This window comes from Mustela nigripes, chromosome 9 (genome assembly GCF_022355385.1).
Source record: "Mustela nigripes isolate SB6536 chromosome 9, MUSNIG.SB6536, whole genome shotgun sequence".
In the NCBI taxonomy this organism is placed as follows: Eukaryota; Metazoa; Chordata; class Mammalia; order Carnivora; family Mustelidae; genus Mustela; species Mustela nigripes.
The window spans coordinates 1,116,448-1,135,097 of record NC_081565.1 but is presented as its reverse complement, the minus strand read 5'-3'; the positions used below and the strand labels follow the sequence as shown (position 1 = coordinate 1,135,097).

Below are 18,650 nucleotides of genomic sequence, written 5' to 3'. Positions count from 1 at the left end.
CGGATGGATGGGCGGACGGCCGGATGGATGGGCGGACGGCCGGATGGATGGGCGGACGGCCGGATGGATGGGCGGACGGACGGATGGATGAGTGGACGGACGGACGGATGGATGGGCGGACGGACGGACGGATGGGCGGACGGACGGATGGATGAGTGGACGGACGGACGGATGGGCGGATGGCGGGGTGCGCTGGGCCTGGAGGAACTGCAGGTGCGGACATGTACTCCGCTGCATGTTCGGGACGGCCGCTCAGAAGCCCCTTTCCTGGCTGAGACCCGGGATTTGGGCAAGAGGCCGAGGGGCTGGAGACTGACCCAAGCAGGGGCTCAGGGCTCAGGGCTCAGGGCTCAGGGCTACTGTGCTCCAGGGTTCGGTGCTCAGGCAGAGAGGGTGGGGTGGGGGCGGCTGCGGCTTCAGGCCTTCCAGCCGGTTCTCCTGGTTGACCCAGGATCCCCTGAGGGCTCAGCCTGGGTTCTCCTTCACCAGCACAGGCCCTGGCTGCCAGCGGAAGGGGGATGGGGCTAGAGTAGGGCCTGGCCTCACGCCAGCCCTCACATGGGAGGCTGGTGCCCAGGCCCTGTCTTCAGTCCCTGCGCAGGCAGGGATGTTCTGTGCTGGAGCGGTGAGGGTGGGGGTCTGGGCTGGCCCTGCACCTGCTACCCTCACCTGAGCCCGGGCCCCTCCAGGTGCAGCCCCAGGTGGGAGAGGGATGTGCCCTGGCCAGGATGGGGGGTTACTGGCACAGCCCTGGGGTCCTGGCCTCCTCTGCCCGCCTTCTTCCCTGGGAATGAAGTGCACCAGGGTTTGGCCATGATTTCTGCCTAAAACCCCAGGCATCACCATGTCACCCTTCATTCTCTGGCAAGGAGCTGGACGCCGGGTGGCGGGACACTGATAGATGAAGGGAGTACTTCTAGGGCCTGAGGGTATCCCAAAGGCCACGGAGACCCCCAGAGCAGCGGCGAGGGGAGGGCCCCGGTCCCCCGCCATGCAGTTACAAAATGTGTGGGTGGCCCAGGGAGAGCAGGTCAGCCATCTCCCCCCTTGGGGATGGAAGCCAGGGAGGCCCGGAGCCCAGAGACCCTGCCCTGGGTCCTGTCCGGGGAGCTCGGCCTGCTCTGCCCTGGGCGTCCGCAGCTGGTTTCGCTCCGTGTGTGTGAGAGAGAGTGAAACCCGTCCTCCCTAATTAGCCTGGTGCAAAGACTCCTCCCGCCCCCGCAGACCTTCCCACTTCAAAGGCCACTGGCCCACAGTCAGGGAGGGAAAGTTTCTGGGTGTCCGTGAGCCTCCTTTCTCCCCGGGGCTGGAGTCCGGATGGCGTCTGTCCCTAGCAGCCCATCTCAGGGGCCCTCACCCTTCCAGGAGCAGGCCTCCGGGTCTCGGGGTGGCCGGGAGCTCTGACCCAGCTGGCCCCAGCTTACTGGTCAGCCAGTACCTGTGGGGCGGGCACTTCCCCTGGGGACCCCAGCCCGCCTCCTTGGCCACGGGGCTGGGCAGGTCGGGGTGGGAACCCGGTCCCCATGCTGCTCTGGCTGTTTTTCTAGCTCTGGGCTCTCCTCTGCCCAGCAGCCCCTCTGATGCCTAGGCTGTGGAAATCGAGCTCTCCGGAGCCCGTGAGTCCCGTGTGGCAACACCCCTCCCCACTTATGGCTCTTCTGAGTCAGGGTCTGTCCTGATTGGCTCACAGTTCTGGGTTGCCCCAGAGCCTCTGGCCGCAGACACACAGAGAGCCTTCCCCTCCCAGACCACACAGCCACCCTAAGGTGGTGGAGGGAGCTGTCCTGCCCAAGGCCAGAGCTGGACTGGAAATGGGAGGCAGGGCAGAGGAACAGGGCCAGGCCTGGCAGCGGGCTCTGGGCAGGGGGCCCGGAGGATGCTTAGGTGGGCAGCTGCTCCTGACGCGGCATGTGGGGGAGGCAGAGGCCAGGTTCCCAGGCCAGGGATCAAAGCAGGTGCAACTGGTGGCTAATTACAGAGGGAGCCAACATATGCCTAGGGAGGCTTTGTGGGTGAGGCCAAGAGGGTGACGTCCCCGGCCTGGGGGCAGCTGGACCATCCCCCATGAACCAGGCAGCTAGAAGATTCCCATGGGGCCAGAAGGGAGTGCATGCCAGGGCTGAACCTGGGATAGAGCCCATGAGCCTGAGATGCCAAGGGGAGCATGCTGTGTGGGGGGAGTGGCAGGGTGTGAAGGCTGGCTGGGTGGTATTAATAGAGGTCTAGTGTCCAGACTGAAGAAGGTGATTTCCTCTTTAGTCTGCAGTGATTGGGTCTCCTAGGCTCAATCCTGCTTATGCTCCAGGTTTGGCCCCAAGCCCCTTGGCCTGGGAGGTCTCCCCCAACCCTGGGGCCCTCACCCGCCCTTCTGGGTGGCTGCATCCAACACCTTCCCGCCCACCCAAGAGCTGCCTTCTGGCCCTGCCGCCGTGTGTGGAGGCGTCAGGGACAGGCCTGCCCACGGAGAGCGTGCTCAGCATGGGCTCAGTTAAGGCAACCCTCCCTGGAGCCATCCTCCTCCAGGAAGGAAGGGGGGGTCCCAGGATCCCCCAGGCTCACCAGCCCCTCTTCCATTTTACACGGAGGCTTCCCCATCAGCTACTTCTTCCAGGGCTCGAGCAAAACCCTGAGCGTCTGATCTTGACTTCAAAGGGACCCCTGCCTCAGCCTGGGCTGCTGGAGTGTGTGGGCCGCCCCTGGTTCACCTGTCCCTGTGGCCTGAGGCTGGGGGGGAGGCGGAGGAGGAGAGAGGGCCTGGCGGACCCTCCTGGGGCCCTGTCTTGGGCGGGGGGCTGGCCCTTTCAGCCTTTCCCGCGCCTCTGTTCCTATCTTCGTCTCTTCTCTGGACGTTTCCGTGCCCCCTCCCCCCTCCGCCCCCCCTCCACCCCCCCTCTCCTGGGCACAGGCCCCCACTCCCTGAGGAAACAGAAGCCACAGGGTCTCAGTGGGGGGACATTGGCAAATGGGCTAAAACTCTCCTCTCAGGGGTGAGGCCCAGCACAGCTGGGCAGCCTCAGCAAATGGTGTGTGTGGCCAGAGCCGCCCCGCCCCTGGCTCCCAGCCCCCCACGGACTCCTCCGTGGCCCCCCTGGGCAGGGTGCCCAGCTTCTGGTGACCGAGAAATAGGCCCGAAGCTGTCTGTGTTCTGAGGAGGGGATCTGGGGAAGGGCAGGGCCCCCCGGTCTTGCACGGAGCCCGTCCCCAGCCCCGTCCTGGGAACCTGAGACCTCCCAGGCAGGGCCACGTGGAGGGGTCCCAGCAGGCAAGCCCCGGAGCCATGGGCCTGGCGACTCCGACTCCCGGGCACAGGCCGGCCTGGCCCTTCCCTGCAGCTGCCCCTTGAGGGCATTCCAGGGAAATACCCAGGAGGCCAGGCCGCACCCCGCAGGCTTGCCTCAGCCACCTGCTGCCCGGGTCACCTTCCTCTGCAAGCAAGGGCCCCAAGTGCGCTCGGCCTGTCCTTTCTCAGATCCTTCTCCCCTCTCGAAGGGGAGGCTGCTTTCCACCAAACACCCTGAGAACTGGGTGCCCACCTGCCAAGGGTCTCTTAAACCGTGAGCTGGCCCGACGACTAGGGGTGACTGTGGGGGAAGCAGCTTCTCCAGGAATGCTGTAGGACCCCGTGGCCTAGCCCCGGAGGGTGGGGCATCTTGGCCCCTTCATTCGGCAAGTCTCTTCTGGCACCTGCTTTGTCGGGTCTGTGTGAGGTGCTGGGGGCATGGAGGGGACAGGGTACCCCATCCCCTGGGAATTCTGGGGGTGGGGCACAGAGGGAGGCGCGGCAGGGCTCCAGACCACCAGGCAGTCAGCTGCCCCCATGCATGGGGTCCCAGGTCCCCTGGTCTCTGCCTGAGGAGGAATGGATGCCATTTGGGGTTTTCGGCTGCCCTGCCCTTCCAGACAGGCTGCTCCATGGCGGCTGCCCCCCGAGTCCTCCCCAGAGAAGACCTGACCGGCAGCTTCGGGCAGAGCACCACCATGAGCCGGAACCCTCCAGAAGGCTCGGCTGGCATGGGGGGCCCAGAGGCCCCGCACCATTACCTGTGGGCAGCCAGGGACAGGGAGAGCAGTTTCTGGGAAGCCAGTGCGTGGGACGGTCCTGCCCGAGTGTCAGGGCACAGGCCGCCCATCAGCCACACTGGGGGAGCACTGTTGGGGGTCATGCTGGGGACGTGGGGGCTGCGAGCCCTGCCCAGACCCAGCCCCGAGCACCAGCGCCCACCAGACGCCATCAGGGGCAGCAGTCACTCCGAGTGCAGCTTTGGGGCCACAAACCACCCCTCACAGGCCTTGGCGTTTTCCAGCCTTGCTCTGCTCGTCAGCCTCAGTTTCCCTGCCTATAAGTGGGGATGGCATGCCCGCCCCCTGAGCTGTGCGAGGGCAGGGGGCAGGAAGCGGGCTGGTGGGCGGTGGCAGGTACTGTTAACCCTCGGGGCCGGCCAGACTCTCCCTCTTTGTCCTCGGGGCTGGGCTCCGGCCCCTTCTGCTGCAGCAGGAAATCCCTCTGGTCACAGGGACCTCGGTGTGGGCCAAGCAGCAGGGGGCCGGCGGGGCAGGGGGGCAGCGATGCCCAGCATGACCGGCCTGCTCGAGGGTCAGCTGGTCAATGGGGTGCTGCTGCTTGATCCTGCCCACAGGCCGTGGGCACCAGGCCAAGAGCTCAGGAATAAAAATGCCTTTGTGTGAGGAAGGGCCTCAGACAAAGAGCAGAGCTGGGCTCTGGGCGTGCGAGAGGGGGCGAAACGGCACCCAAGCACCCAGTAACAAGGACCGTGCTCCCAGGAGCATCGGCGGGGCCGGGACACTGGTGAGCGGAGAAGGTGCTGGTCTTTCCCCCAGGCTAAGCTGGGCAGGTGGCTACCAGGGACCAGAGCCGGGGGCGAGCGGGCGGTAAGGGGGCTCTAGAGGGACTGGAGGGTCCAAGCCAAAAGAATGCATTGAGGGGGCGAGGGGTGCTGAGTCCCCTGTGCGTCCAAGGGAGCCCAGTGAGGGTGAGCCCAGCTGGCTGCTGGCCACAGCTGGCTGGCACTCTCCTTTGGGCCTAGGGAGCTCTGGGGGCTTCTGGAACCCTCTAGAAGCTCCCGCCGGAGTGCTGTTTGGTCATGGATTCTCCAGCCCCAGGCCCAGTATTCAGCTCAAGTCCTGGGCAGGTCTCAGGAAAGGGGGGGGCAGCAAACTCCTGCCATGCCCCCTGAGATGGGGAGCACATGGACCCGCGAGGAGGCAGCACCGGCGACGTCCCCAGTCAAAGCTGGGAGCCGGGCTTCACTCTGAGCCCAGCATGGCCCCGTGAAACACGGAGCTGGCCTCAAGGCCCCCCAGGGCTGATCCCTGGGCTGTCCAGCATGCGTGGGTCCGGGGTGGGCACTCACTCCCCCACCTGGCCCCCAGGGCGGCGGCCCCGTGTGTGGAGAGAGGAGCCTTGGTCGGTCGTGTCCGGAGCTGGCCAGCAAGCCTTCAGACGCCGCCGGAGGCAAGAGTCAGCCGGGGCTGCCGCGCGGCCCGGACCTGCCCCTCCTAGACCTGCGTGCGCCCCGGAGAGGTGAGAACACGCGAGCGCGGCAGCCCCTCTAGCTGCCTCGTCCAGCGCAGGAGAAGGGATGAACGAAGACCGGTCCATCCGCGCCGCGGACTCCGATCCAGCTAGGGGAGGGACGAACCCAGAGAGCGCGGAGGGAGAGCCACGCACCAAAGGGCCCGTCATGTGCGGTGTCCAGAGCTGGAGCGCCGCGGACCCAGAAAGCAGCCCGGTGCGGGGGGCTGGGCGGGGAGACGGTGAAGATAGGGTTTCTCCTGAGCGGATGAAAATGTTCTAGAATTGATTGTGGTGATGCCTGTATTTATGAACTCACTAAAAACCGTTGAATTGTAGACTTTAAATGAGAAATTGTATGGCATGCAAAGTACATCTCACTGATGCCGTTTCAACAACAAATAACTTTGCAGGCCTCCGCGCGGGCTGTCGCCTCATCACCGCGGTGCACCGCGGGGGCCGGGGGTGGGCGGCTGTGGGAGGCCAGATGGGCTGGGAGGGGGGCGGCCCGGGCCCGGCTCCCATTTGCGGCAGGCGCTGTGGTGTTTGTTCAAGAGGCCCGGGCCCTGCTCCTGACCTGGCCAGAGGTCTCCTCCCAGCCTGCCCTTCTCAGATCCTTCCCAGAAGGATGTTTTTCCAGGGATCTGCTGAGCGAATGGCATTTGGATTCTGGCCTGGGAGCCTCGTGGGGAGGGACCCCACGTCCCCGCCCGCTTGGGAGTGGCCTGTTTCCTCCGGACACTCGGATCTGGCCAGAGCCCGGCTCTGCGTCTTCTCAGCCCCTCCGAGCCATGGGACCCCTGGGCTACCGGTCCCATGGGTTATCCTGGGTGTCAGAGAGGCTGCGTGCAAAGCCTGAGCCCCCAAGTGGGAAGCTTTTTATCACTAGGAGGGCCTAGGGAGGGACTTAGGCAAACCCGATGTGGCCCTCCCCAGGGACATCAGGTCCTGACTCAGCAGGAAAGGCCAGCGTGCAGAACTGGGGACGTCCAGGGCCGGGTAGCCTCAGTCTGGAGGTCTCAGAGAGCCCAGCCCAGTGGCCCATCTGGTCCCTCCCCTGGGTCCCCTTCTCCTCCCCCAGACCCCAGCCCCTAATTATAACCACACTTCCCACAGCTAGCCCCCACTTGGCCAAGCTCCACACCATCCGGATCTGCTTGGGGTGGGGGGTGGGAGTTTTCCCAGAAAAGGGCCTGTGAGTCACCAGCCAGCCCAGGAAGTGGCTGCCTCCTGTCCAGCCAGCTCACCACTGGGCCTCCATTTGGACCAAAGCGCAAGAGGCCATTCACGCATGACCTCAGAGTTGACCGAGAGCCTTCTGCACCCAGGCCTCGGAGAGCTTGGCTGTAGGCGAGCCTTCGAGGCAACAGTGGTGGGCCCTGGAGGGCGGGGAGGGCCTTCCCAGTGAGATCAGCTGGTGGGGAGCCCTGCGGTCAGAGCAGACAAAGCCCAGAAGGGAGGCCGGGAGGCTGAGCTAGACCACTTCCCAGCCTGAAAGGACAGAGCCACCAGAGCCTTGCTTTCCTGGCACTCAAGGCCCTCTATGCCTACCCTATAGCCAGACTTCCGCTGCACACACTGCACCCGCACTACCTCCGAGCGCTGGCCTCCCTCTCACCCCTACCCTAGCCAGGAACGTCCCCTCTGGCCGGAGGCAGCCTCGCCCTGGCCCTCGCTCTGTCCTGTCTCTCTCTGCGTCCATGACCCTTCGGATCTGAGAGTACAGATGGCTAGAGCCATTGTGGAGCTTTCAGTGTACCCGGGGGACACTAGGCAGGGGAGTCCAAGCGTTTTCCCCAGTAGACAGACTGACCTCCGCTTGCCTCACCAGCCCAGCTATACCCATGTCCTGGTCCTAGCTGCAGGCGGGGTGGGGGCGGGGGTTGCACACCTCTTTCCGGTGCCCCAGAGCGTACCCACCCCTCCCCTGCTTTCCAGAGCCCCAGCCAAGGGGCGTGGGGGGCCCAGGGCAGGATTTTCTCCATCGCACCTGTGCCTGTCTCTGCTGCCGCCTCCCCCCGACCCAGAGGGGACAGTGACGGAAAGGATGTTGGGGGGCTTTGCTCTCTGGGGTCAGGAAAACATGGCTCTACCCCCATCTTCCTGCATGTGAGTCCTCCCAGACCCCCAACCGACGGCAAATTCCAGAGCCCCCGCCCCCTCCTCCCTGCGGCCGAGCTGCCCTTCCCGATGGAGGCGATTTCTTCCGCTCGGTCCTCCCATGCTGGCCTCCAGAAAGACCCATTAAAGCTGAAGCCAAAGCCAGGCAGGTCGCAGGCCAGCTCTGGGACCTCCAGCTGTGCAAACACTCCGCGGGGCCTGGGGAGGAGACCGCCTGACCCCACTCCTGGCTGCTGGGGAGCGGCCAGGGAGTGGGATCAGCAGCCGGAGCCTCGGGCCCAGTCCTCCCTACACTGGTCTGGACTCCAGCCTGCCCCATCCTGGCCGGGGTTTGTCACCATGGTCGGGTTTAAGCCCTGGGCTGGGGAGACCCTCGGGCTGTGGGAGGTAGGGGAGACCCACAGCTCTGGGCCACCACGAGGGTGTGGAGGAACAGGGGGAGGGACAGGTTTGGAGGCATCCTTGGGGTCCAATGGGATCTTGGCCCAGGCAGGCCTGGAGACACAAAGCCCCTAGTAGGGAGGCCAGACGTGGTGGGGCGCGTGGCTCTGAGCTCGGTGTGGGACCCACGGCGGAGAGTGGACACGTCGCCCATGGCCATGGTCTTTGCGGCCTTCTGCAGTGGGGTCCTCCCTGGGGGAAGCGCTGGTGCACATGGGATTGTCTGTGTCTCAAGCAGGCACCGGGACCACAGTGGGCCCGAGGGGGTCTCCTCCAGGAGGGGTGGACTTCGAGCAGGGATAGATGGAGCTGAACGTGCCAGGATAGGTGGCTCCTGAGCCCCCAAGGGAGGGGACAGGGTAGCTGGGTGCAGGACTTGATGAACCCAGGGTTCAGGGGTAGGGCCCCCAGGAGGGGGTGGCCCAGGCGGCCGCTGGTGGAGTCCTCAGTCTACCAGGACGGGGTGCGGCCACGGCCCGCCTGCCTGGACAGGCTCCTGGTGCGGGTGAGCTCACGGCCCGCAGACAGCTGTCAGGAGCTCTGGGGGGCGGCGTGGGGCATTGGTGTGAGTCTCAGTGCTTCACAGAGGCCATGGGTGAGAAAGGAGCACCGGGGCGGGGTGCCATCCACCAGGTGACTAGAGTGCGTCTGCCCCCCTGGTCCTGAGATCTGCTGGGAGCCGGCGCAGCTGCTAAATGAAGGAGATGGTGGAGGAGGGGTCCTCCATCGGCGTGGCTGCAGGGCGATTGCTGGGTTGGGGTGATCAGGAGTCTTCCCGGAAGAGCTGGCCTCTGAGCCTGGACCCTGTGGTCAACTGTTCCGGGGGCTCCCTGGACAGGGTCTGAGCCGGGGGGTCTGTGAGGACAGCAGGCAGGTGCAGGGCTGGCCAAGCTGGGCGAGGCGGGGAACCGGCCCACCAGCTGAAAGGGAGAGAGGTGGGGGAGGCCCGGGCCTGCCCGGCCGCAGGCAATGCGGCCAGAGGACCGAGTGCGTGGGCTACTGGCCGGCCCTGCTCATTACGGCGGGGAGAGGCGTGGAGAGGGTCTGGTCCGAGCAGGGCTTCATGCTTTCAAAGGAGAAGACGCTGGGAACTCGGATTTATTGTCAGGCAAGATGTGTCGGAGCCTCCGTAAAACGGAGAGCAGGACCGGCGGCGGCGGGGCAGCCTGGCTCTGTGGGAGCCGGTGGGGGTGGGAGGGGCGGTGGAGATGGCGGCGGCGCGGGGTCCGGGGTCCCGGCTTCCTCCCTGCCCGCCTCCCACCACCTGGCCCGGCTGTGCCGTATTCAGGCCCCTTCAGTCCCCAGCAGGAGACCTCTCCACGGTGCTGCCTGTCCAGCTTCTGTGGCAGGTCCTTACGAGGTGACCCTCCCCCAGGGCTCGGAGCCCACATGCAGGGCCATGAGGCCCAGCTCCCAGCCCAGAGCCCCCCGCCAGCACGCTGACCCAGCAGCGGGAGCATCCTGGCCTCGGACAGCCCTGTCACCTCCTGCGTCCTTACCCCTTCTACCGGTGAAGAAGCTTGGGAGATCAGCGAATGCTTGGGGAGGGCCTCATGTCCCCCAAATCTGGCGAAGGAGGACAGGGAAAAGCCAGATGTACACACTAGTGGGTGGAGAAGGGCTCGGGAGGCTGTGAGCGGAGAGGCAGCAGCAGCTAGGACAAGACTTCACTTTTAGGGAGGCTGAGACCTCTTCTAGGTGGAGTAGTCCTAGAGGACTTTCTGGAGGAGGAGGAATTTCAGGGGCCCTTAGAGGCTAGACATCTCTCTGGGCCCTAGTTTTCTCCCCTATGAGATGGGAAAAGAAGCTTGTTCTATTTGCTGCATGGGCTTTTTATAGAAAGGAGCTGGTGAGCTCACGGCCACCCACCCCTCCCCCCGTTACACCATGTGCTAAAGGGATCCCAGAGCCGTTGTGTCCCAGTGAACACAGGGACCCTGGAGGCCGAGCCCTGGACAGACTGAGGCTGGCTGGCACTGGGGATCCCCCTGGCCTGCCTCACCGAGGCCGGGAGCAGCCTCAGGGCCTTGCCACAGGCTCACGAGGCTGAGCAGTAGGAGGGCCACACCCCCACCGGCCCCCGCTGGGAGAGCTGGGTCCCTGCTCGCTCCCGGCAAGGCGTCCGCAGAGCAAAGAGGAAGTGGGGCTGGTGCAATTCGGTCCTTCGTGTCTGCGATCTCACAAGCTTGTGCAACGAATGTGACCCGGAGAGCTGGCTGCCTGAGGCCGCACGCAACAAGCAAGCCCAGGGGTCACCCGGGAGGCAGCTTGAGCCCTGGGCGGCCACAGGTCACCCTCGCCCAGCTGGGGCCAGTGGGATCCCAGATCCTTTGGCCCTTCTGGCTGCCGAGGCCCATGCCTGCCCCAGCTTCAGTGCCCCCTGCCGTGGGCTCCGAGGGCTGTTCTCCCCACTCATGTGCGTGTGGCCACTGTCCTCCCGCTGAGCAAGGCCAGTCTGTGTCCGGTTGCCCTTTGTGCCCCGACCCCCCCCCCCCCCCAGCACAGAGCAGGAGCCTGGCCCTCCGGGGGAGCTGGTCTTAGAGCCATCCGGGTTGGAGACCCAGCCCGAAGTCTGCAGCAAGACCCTTTCCACTTATGTACTCGGGGGTCATGGACGGATCCACCCACAGAGCCAGAGAGAGAGCCCTGGGACAAGGCCAGGGCCACACACCAGCCCAGGGCCATGCCCGTGGCCAGGTGTGCCCTTAGGGCTCCTGTTGGAAAAGGGGAGCCGGGAGGGGGTCCAGCACGGCTCCGGGTGGAGCATATGTGGATGGAGCCAGGAGAGGTCAGGCCACAGGGGCCGTGACACAAAGGCCAGGGAGCTGAAGATGGGCCCAGTTCTGCCCAGGGGGCCCTCGGAGGAGGCCCAGGCTGCCCCAGATCCATCGCCAGTACCAGTAACACGTGGTGGGAGCCCAGTGCTCCTCCTACGGTGCCCAGTCGGCATGACCCTTCCCAGTCTTTGGCCTGGTACAGAGTCAAGATGGCTTGGGCACCCCCAGGTGTGATGGCCTCCCCAGAGGACAGCCCAAGCCAGCTTGGGTCTGGGCTTGGGAGGGGCCTCGAGAGACCTGGTTATCTAGGCTCCCCTGACAGGGTGCTGGATACAGAGCCCAGAGTCCCCAGCCCAGTCAGTTATCAGGGGGCCGCTGCCAGCGTGACCTCACCAGGCCCACACTGGGCCCGGGGGCGGGGGTGCCCAAGGCGTTCCCAGCCCGCCCGGTGCCGGCAGCCTCGCCCGGCCGGCCGGAGATAGCTGCCCCAAGCAGAGATAGGCTGGGAACCCTGCCACGGGGCCGGCTCCCAGCTGGGGCCGCCAGGAAGGGATGTGGGCACTGGGAGGGGCTTCGCAGACTGTCTCCGCGGAGCAAGACCACGGGGCTGAGCTTGCGCATCTGTTGGAGAGACCAGAAAAGGGAAGGGGGCTGCCGGGGGCCACCAGGGTATTTGAGCAGGCTCAGACTAGAGCTTGGTCTCTGGGTCCCTGCCCAGAGCGCCCTCCTCCCAGGACCCTGGCCTCTGCAGGAATTGGCTGGGTGCTGTCTCTCTACTCGGGAGGGAGCTGCAGGGCAGAGGGACAGGCCCGCTCCCACGGCACCAGCCCCACACGCGGCTCCCGGCCACACAGCTCTGCTTGGCACGGCGGGCTCGAGCCGGTGCCCGAGGCAGTGCCTCCTCCGTGCCAGGCCCTGTGTGTGACTTGTGGCCGGGGAGGGGGAAGGCCACACCTGTTACACACCCACCTCGAGCCCTGGGGCCTGGCCTGGGCTTCGAGAAAGCAGAGTGGGGCCCGCCCCCCAGGGGGATCCCAGAAAGCCCCTCTTCCCACGGGGACACCGGGCCCAGCTTCCCGCCAGCATCCCTCCTGCCCTCATGACAGCAGAGTGAGTGCCAGGCTGTGGCAGAATCCCCAGTCCCAGCTCAGGCCCTACCGTGTTCCCGGCTGCTCTGTCTCCAGGGCACTTCTCCCAAGGCGAGGAGAGGGAGGGGGCACCCGGGGCTCGGTTCCCCTGCGTCCCCACAAAGGCCTCGTCCCGCCAGTGGGTACGGATATGAAGGAAGGGTCTGGGTCTGCATCAGCCCACTCCCACATCTCAGACTCCCCGCCCCCCGGGCCTGGGACTCTGCCCAAGAGCCCCGTCAGATACCTCGGTGGGCACCCCCGGCCACAGGGGAGCGGGCAGGCTGTGCTGCTCTGGCACTGACCCCTCACATTCGGGACCCACATACGGTTCGTCTCCTGGGAGCCGCTGTCAGGCAGGGCCCACGGGAAGGGGACCCTGGAGGCTAAGGGGAGATGGCGGGTCCTGCCCGGGCATGTCCAGGAGGCTTCTCCAGCACAGGTGTGATCAGAGCTGCGGAGAAGCAGCAGGTGTGGGTGGCTGAGTGGGCGCTGGGGGCTCCCAGGACCTTCCAGCCCCAGGCCCAGCCTTCCTGCCTCTTCCTGCTCCTCCCCAGTGGAAGGGCAGGTGACCTGCTGCCCTTGGCTTCCTGTTCCCAGAAATGGCCACCGCAGGTGGGGCTGGTGACAAGGGCCTTCCTTCCTCCATCACAGATGGCGAAGGAACAGTGGTGACTGGAGATAAACAAGCCGAGGCCCCTCCCTGTGGGGAAGCTGCCGGGCCAGGGTCTCCCAGGTGGGCTCAGTGGAGTCAGCCCTGCGGCCAGAAGCCCTCTGGAGGCCAGCCACCTCTGCACACCAGGACCAGGGCCTTGGGCTGCGGCCCACACTGAACCGGGCAGGGCTGCCCTGTGTGATTGTGCAGGTTGGGCACTGCTCACGGACTGCAGATTGTTGGTGCCACTGTCCTGCCTGCATAAGGTGTCTTTCTACAGAGCTTTCTAGAGCAGCTCCAGCCCGGCACAGCACTCTGCATCCTCTGCTGGCCTGCGCCTGCTCCCCTACATGGCTCCTGGGGCCTCTCCTGCACCCACCCACCATGGCTCTCAGCCAGGGTCTCCCTTTCCGGGGGAGTAGGTCGTGCTGGCTTTGTGCCCACTGAGACATCTCTCCCCCTCCCCCGAGACTGCGGTGCTGAGTGAGCCTCTGGGCAGGGCCTGAAGACAGTCCCTGCTCTAGGTCCCGGAGGCCCCCTGCCGCTGTCCTGTGGGGAGCAGAGCCCAGACTTTCTGTACAGGGGTCTGAGCATCCCCACGCCCGAACCTGGGAGGTGCCTACCCAGCCACAGGTGTAAGGCCTGCCCGCCCCTCAGGGATAGCTCTGTTCGGCTACCGCGCCAGGCCATCCTGGCCTTTGGGAGGTGGGACACGGACCACTTCTTCCTGGGAGCCCCCTGGGGTTCCTGGCCAGAGCCCGTGTCTCCCCCAGTTTCATGGGACTCTTGAGGGGCCTCTGTGGGGCCTAGCCGGGCTCTCGGGACATTTGAGGCTCGGGGAACATGGGAGGCCCTTGGCCAGGGTCCTGCTGTGAGGCAACCACGCTCGCTGACCCTGCTGGGCCCCCTGGCCTGCCCAACCCGCACTCCCAGGCAGCTCAGAGAGCGGGCGCTTGCCCGGGCAGGGCCCCTGCACCCAGCAGCTCCGAGGACGGCACTCCCTTCCCCCTGCTGGCTTATGCCCCCTCAGGGGTCAGCATTCAAGGAGCTGCCCGCCCACACGTCTCACCCACCTGGCTCTGGGCCCCTCTCCCTTGCTCACTCCTTGTCTCCAGCGTCCCAGCGATGCATATAGGACCCAGCACCACTCACAGGACACAGACACAGGCCTTGGTGCCCCCCGGCCCCGAGACCCCACCCTGTCCTCCTCTCGTGCTGGGGGGCAGGGGGTTCTCCAGGGGCTCTGGGGCCTCTCAGGCCTGCACACCTGGCCCCAGGGGCCAGCACAGCTCAGACTTCAGTGACCGGGACCAGGAAGGAAACGCTCTGGCGATGGGGCAGCCCCTCGCTGGCCAGTGGGCCACACTGCCTGGTTCAGCCTCCTGGTGGAACAGGCACCGAGCGCCTGCTGAATGCCGCTGGGGGGTACTTAAGGGGTGCAGGGGGGACTGGGGGAGCTGCAGCCAGGGACCAGGTCTGGAGGGGCCAGGACAGCTCCAGGAAGGGCCAGGGCTGGGGCTGACCTCCTCCTCCGGGCACAAGGAGGTGGGGGCTTGCTGGGACCCACACCCCGGCCACCTGCCACACCAGCCTCCTCGGCTCGGGATTTTCTCACGCTTGAAGCTGGCATGGGGGAGCGGGCCAGGCCGGGACTTGTCCTCCTGATCCCAGGAAGGTGGGCGAGGCTTTCCTCTGGGCCCAAGGGCAGGGGCCTATGCAAGTCCAGACGCGGCCTGGGGCGGGCGGAGGGTGGCCGGCTTGCAACACCGCCTGAGCAGCTGCCCCAGCCCGCCCTGACACCTCCCCCCCACCACGAGCCAGGGGAGGAGGCAGATGGGGGAGAAGTTCCCATCCTTCTGAGATCGGATGCAGGGACACCGGCCAAGGCCCTGACCCTCTCCGGGCCTCAGTTTCTCCCCTTTGAGACTGAGGCTCTTCGGAGTGGTTTGGGCACCTCCGTGGGGTGATGTAGGCCCCCAACTTGGCACCTCGACAGAGCCTGTGCTGGGCTCACCCTGCAGACCTCAGAGCTCCCCTCCGGAGAGTGGGGAGTCACCACTATGGTTGTCACCCGTGCTGTGGGGACACTCCAGGAAGAAAACCATGTGTGTAAGGTCTCCACCCTCCTGGCACTCCTGGCTGTGCCTCTGGAGCAGGAAGGACATCCTAAGGGCCCCTTTCTGATGGGCTGGGAGTGGGGGGCAGAGGCGGGTAGCCCCCGATTCCTGGGCCTCATCCAACCTCAGACTGAGACGTGGGATGCATCTGGCCAGAGCTGGTGCCGTTGGCCCTGCCCCACTCACCGGCCAGTCCTTCCGAAGCTGCCGACCCTCCTGGTGAGGGACCAAGATCCCCAAGCAAATCCATTGCACTTGAGGTCAGGACGGCCCACGGGTCTCTGTGCATCCCACTGGGTCCTGAGGGGTGGGGTCCATGGTGTTAAAGACCTACAGGCCCCTCTCTGGGCACCCCCACTGCAGCTCCTGTGAGCCCCTGGCTGTCAGACTTGCTGCGGGGGGACACGGGGCAGGCTGGAGGATGCAGTAGACAGACCCTCCCTGCTCTGGTGTCACACGGGGAAACAGTGCCGGTCCCGGGCGAGGTCTGGGAGACAGGCTGAGCCCCCCTGGGGAAGTACTTGGCCATTCTGGCCTTGGTGCTCAGGGGCCCATCTCATCTGCCCCCTTTGCTGGGCAGGAAGGCAGGCACCAGGGTGCAGGGCTCTGGGCAAGGGACCCCACAGAAGCTGCTTCTGCTGCAGTCTTGGGCTGCCATCAGAGGCTGGGGAGGGCAAGGCGTGGGTCCCCTGGGAGGCAGCCCCTCGACACCCCAGTGCTCCCCAGCAACTCCCCAGGCAGGCGTGGGAATGTGACCGGCGGGGGCAGGTCTCTCCCCCGGGAATGAGCAGCTGGGCGCCAGCCAAGGACACTCAGATCCAAAGAGGAAGCAAAGCGTCTCGCGGCAGTTCGACGAGAGCCACTGGGGGCACAGACGGACCCCGGCCAGCCCTGACCCCGGGCAGCCCCGACCCGGCCACAGACCGACCCCAGCCAGCCCTGACCCCAGGCACAGATTGAGCTGCCACCCCAGGAACAGACTGAGCTCTGACCATAACCTTGGACTGATTCCTGGTCCCGATTACAATTTGACCCATCATCCCTGTCACAGACTGAGCCCCGACCTCGGCCTGAGCAGAGCCCTGATCCAAGTCATGGACTGATCCCTAATCCCAGCTGTAGACTGAGCCTGGCTCCCAGCAGACTGGTTCCTATTCCCGGGTACAGATGGACTCTGGCTCCAAGCAGAGCTCCAGCCCCAGGTCTGCAGACCTCAGGCTGCTTTGATGGCCCCGTCCCTGGCTCTTGGTCTTCTCACAGATGGAGACCTCCCTGGGCCGCGTCAGCAGAGGCCCAGCCCCAGCACCTGGAAGGTGACTGTCCAGTCTGCTGGGTGTTGTGTTCCCTCCTGGTCCTGCATTTTAAAAAGGGGACTCAGGCCAGCTAAAGCGGGGCGCAGAGGGGAGACCAGAGGGCAGGGGCTGGGTGCAGAGGGAGCCAGGGCTGGCCTGTGCGCAGGTGGGAGACTGGGTCACCCTGGTGGGACCCACTGTTTGCTGAGCACTCCGTGTGGGTCAGCATGTCCCTCCACATGCTCTCTTCCCCGCCAGCCCTGAACGGTGGTGAGTGCCTGCCCCACTTTGTGGAAGAGGAACCTGGGTCAGTGACAGGATCAGTGCTATGCAGTTGTCACATGGCCCCACTCAGTGTGACCCGAAGCCGGGTCGGTCAGCCGCTTACCGCGTGGAGCAGGGGCTGCTGGGGAGGCTGGGGTGCCTTTGGGGGAGGGAGGAGCAGCCAGACACCCCTCTCTGGGAAGTCCCAGTCCCAGCGGGATGGGGGCGGGGGTTCAGCCTGGGCTCTCAGGTCCCTGCAGCCAGGAGCTCCAGCTCCCTGGGCCTCCCAGGGTCCAGGCTGGGAATCCTATGCTTGGGCTGGGCGGGGGCGGGGGGGGGGCAGCTGCTTATTTGCCGCTCTAATCTCTGTGCCTTATCTCTGCCTATTTGCCCATCGAGAGTTCAAACACGGCAGAGGTCACAGGGGGTGTGGGGAGGGGCTGACAATGTTTGCTCGGCTTCTCCCAGCGGCGTGACAAATAGCAAGGAGCGTCTTGGCTTGGAGGGATGTCCCGCGGGCACCAGATGCCAGGTGGTGAGCCTGCGGTGTTGACACTGCCCCGCTCCAAGGCTGGCTTCCGATAGCGTCCGCCAGGGCGCGGCTAGAGGGGCCGTTCTCCTAGGGAGGCACTGAGGAATGGCTGCAGCGCGCGCCGCCCCAGCCCACACCTGCCTGCTGGGAAAGTCCACCCCCGGCCCTGGCCCCTGCCCCGGGCTGCCGCCAGCAATGCCCCCGGAGGAGGCCGGGCCCAGCCAAGGCTCCCAGCTCTTCCAAAGGAGGCGGCGCGCGCTGGGGGCGACGGTGCTGGGATGTTCCGGGAGCCCACGTGGAACTTGTGCGGCTTGTTTCCCAGCCGCTAAATGGGTCCCTGGGGCCCCGCACCACAGAGGTATAGGGAGACAGCCCAGCGGGCCCTTGTCCGTCTCCCTCCCCGGGCCCCTTGAGTGAACGGGGCTCAGTCTGCCCTACCCTGAGGTGTGCTTGGCGGGCCACACCCAGCCACGCCCCACCTACTTTTCCTTCTGGGTTTATTGGGGTTTAATCACCATCACTTGGTTTACGTGGCCTCTGGGTCGCTTCAACCTTCCCTGGGCCCCCAGCGATGGGTGTCTGCCTGCCGGTCCTGGAGGCCGAGGGGGCCCAGCACACAGGCTCTAGCCCCAAGGGAGCCGCCCGCAAGGCTCCCCGAGCTCATGACCTCAGGGGCCACTGGACCCACACAGGGCATCCGCTGGTCTGGGCAGGCTCCCAGGTCTGGGCAGGCAGGCCCGCCCCACGAGAGGGAGCCCATGTGGCCAGCATGGGCTCGGGCAGCTCAGGACCTGGGCTGGAGCGAGCCCGGGTTGGGCCCGGGCACTTGGCCTTCCAGGGCGCCGACCTCCATAAAAGACAAAAACAGTGAAGGTAGGACTCTGTGGCTGCATTGGTCTAAAGACAAATATATTAATATTATATGTGAAAGCACTTTCTCGTTCTAAAAGCTTCATATTTTTCCTCCTGACTTTATTTTAAAGACTTGGCGAGGAGACGCTGGGAGTCCGTCTCACCACCCCGAGATCGCGACCTGAGCTGGAGTCGGGAGTCAGACACCGAACCGCCCGGCCATCCAGGCGCCCCCTCCCGATTTTATTTCTTATTTATTTTTTGGATTTTACTTTTTTATTTGACAGAGAAAGAGAAGAGAGAGAGAGAGTGCAAGCAGGTGGGCACAGCGGAGGGAGAGGGAGAAGCAGGCTCCCTGCCGGGCAGGGAACCCAACGCCCAGCACCCCGGATCCCAGCACCCCGAAATCATGACTTGAGCCGAAGGCAGACTCTTCACTGACGGAGCCCCCCCAGGCGCCCCTCTCCTCTCCTGATTACCCTGAGCCCCTGAAAGTCTCTTGGGCCCTAGTCCCTGGGTGTGATGAAGGAGTCTGCCCTGGGGACTTGGAGGCCCCATGGAGGGGTCTGACCAGGGCTGGGGGTCAGGGAAGCCGCTCAGAAGATGTGACACCAGAGCCCGGACCCAGACTGGGGAGGAGCCAGATAGGGACCGGGGAAGGGGGAGGGGGGAGGGGAAAGGGGGGGCTCCTAGAGTTGGGCAGAGTCTGGAGGGGGCAGCCTCCAGGTAAGGAGGTTGAGGTGGGGCCTGTGGGAGGAGCAGCACGGGGAGCTGCCCTCGTCCCCGTCCCCGGGGGCTGGGGCTGGGTGGGCACTGTGTGATGACTCGGGGGTCCAGGGGACTTAAGCAGGAGGCTACTGGGCCCGTGAGGGAGGCTGTGAGGTGAGGGTGAGAGGCTGGCGTCACAGCCTGATGTGTGTGTGGGGTGGGGAGACGCAG

The 18,650-nt window shown here is 65.5% G+C and overlaps 1 protein-coding gene and 1 long non-coding RNA gene across 3 annotated transcripts in view; both read left to right on the top strand.

The window, feature by feature from the left end:
• The window catches only part of DIPK1B (divergent protein kinase domain 1B), a 170,336-nt gene that overhangs the window by 71,149 nt on the left and 80,537 nt on the right, over positions 1–18,650 (top strand). The gene's annotated exons all lie outside the window — the stretch shown is intronic.
• On the top strand, positions 4,718–5,871 carry LOC132024949 (uncharacterized). 2 transcript variants are annotated; one of them, XR_009406356.1, is made up of 2 exons: positions 4,718–4,807; positions 5,392–5,871. It is a non-coding gene; the product is annotated as an uncharacterized LOC132024949 (long non-coding RNA). The 2 variants fall into 2 exon arrangements; XR_009406357.1 differs by having other exon boundaries at positions 4,729–4,820.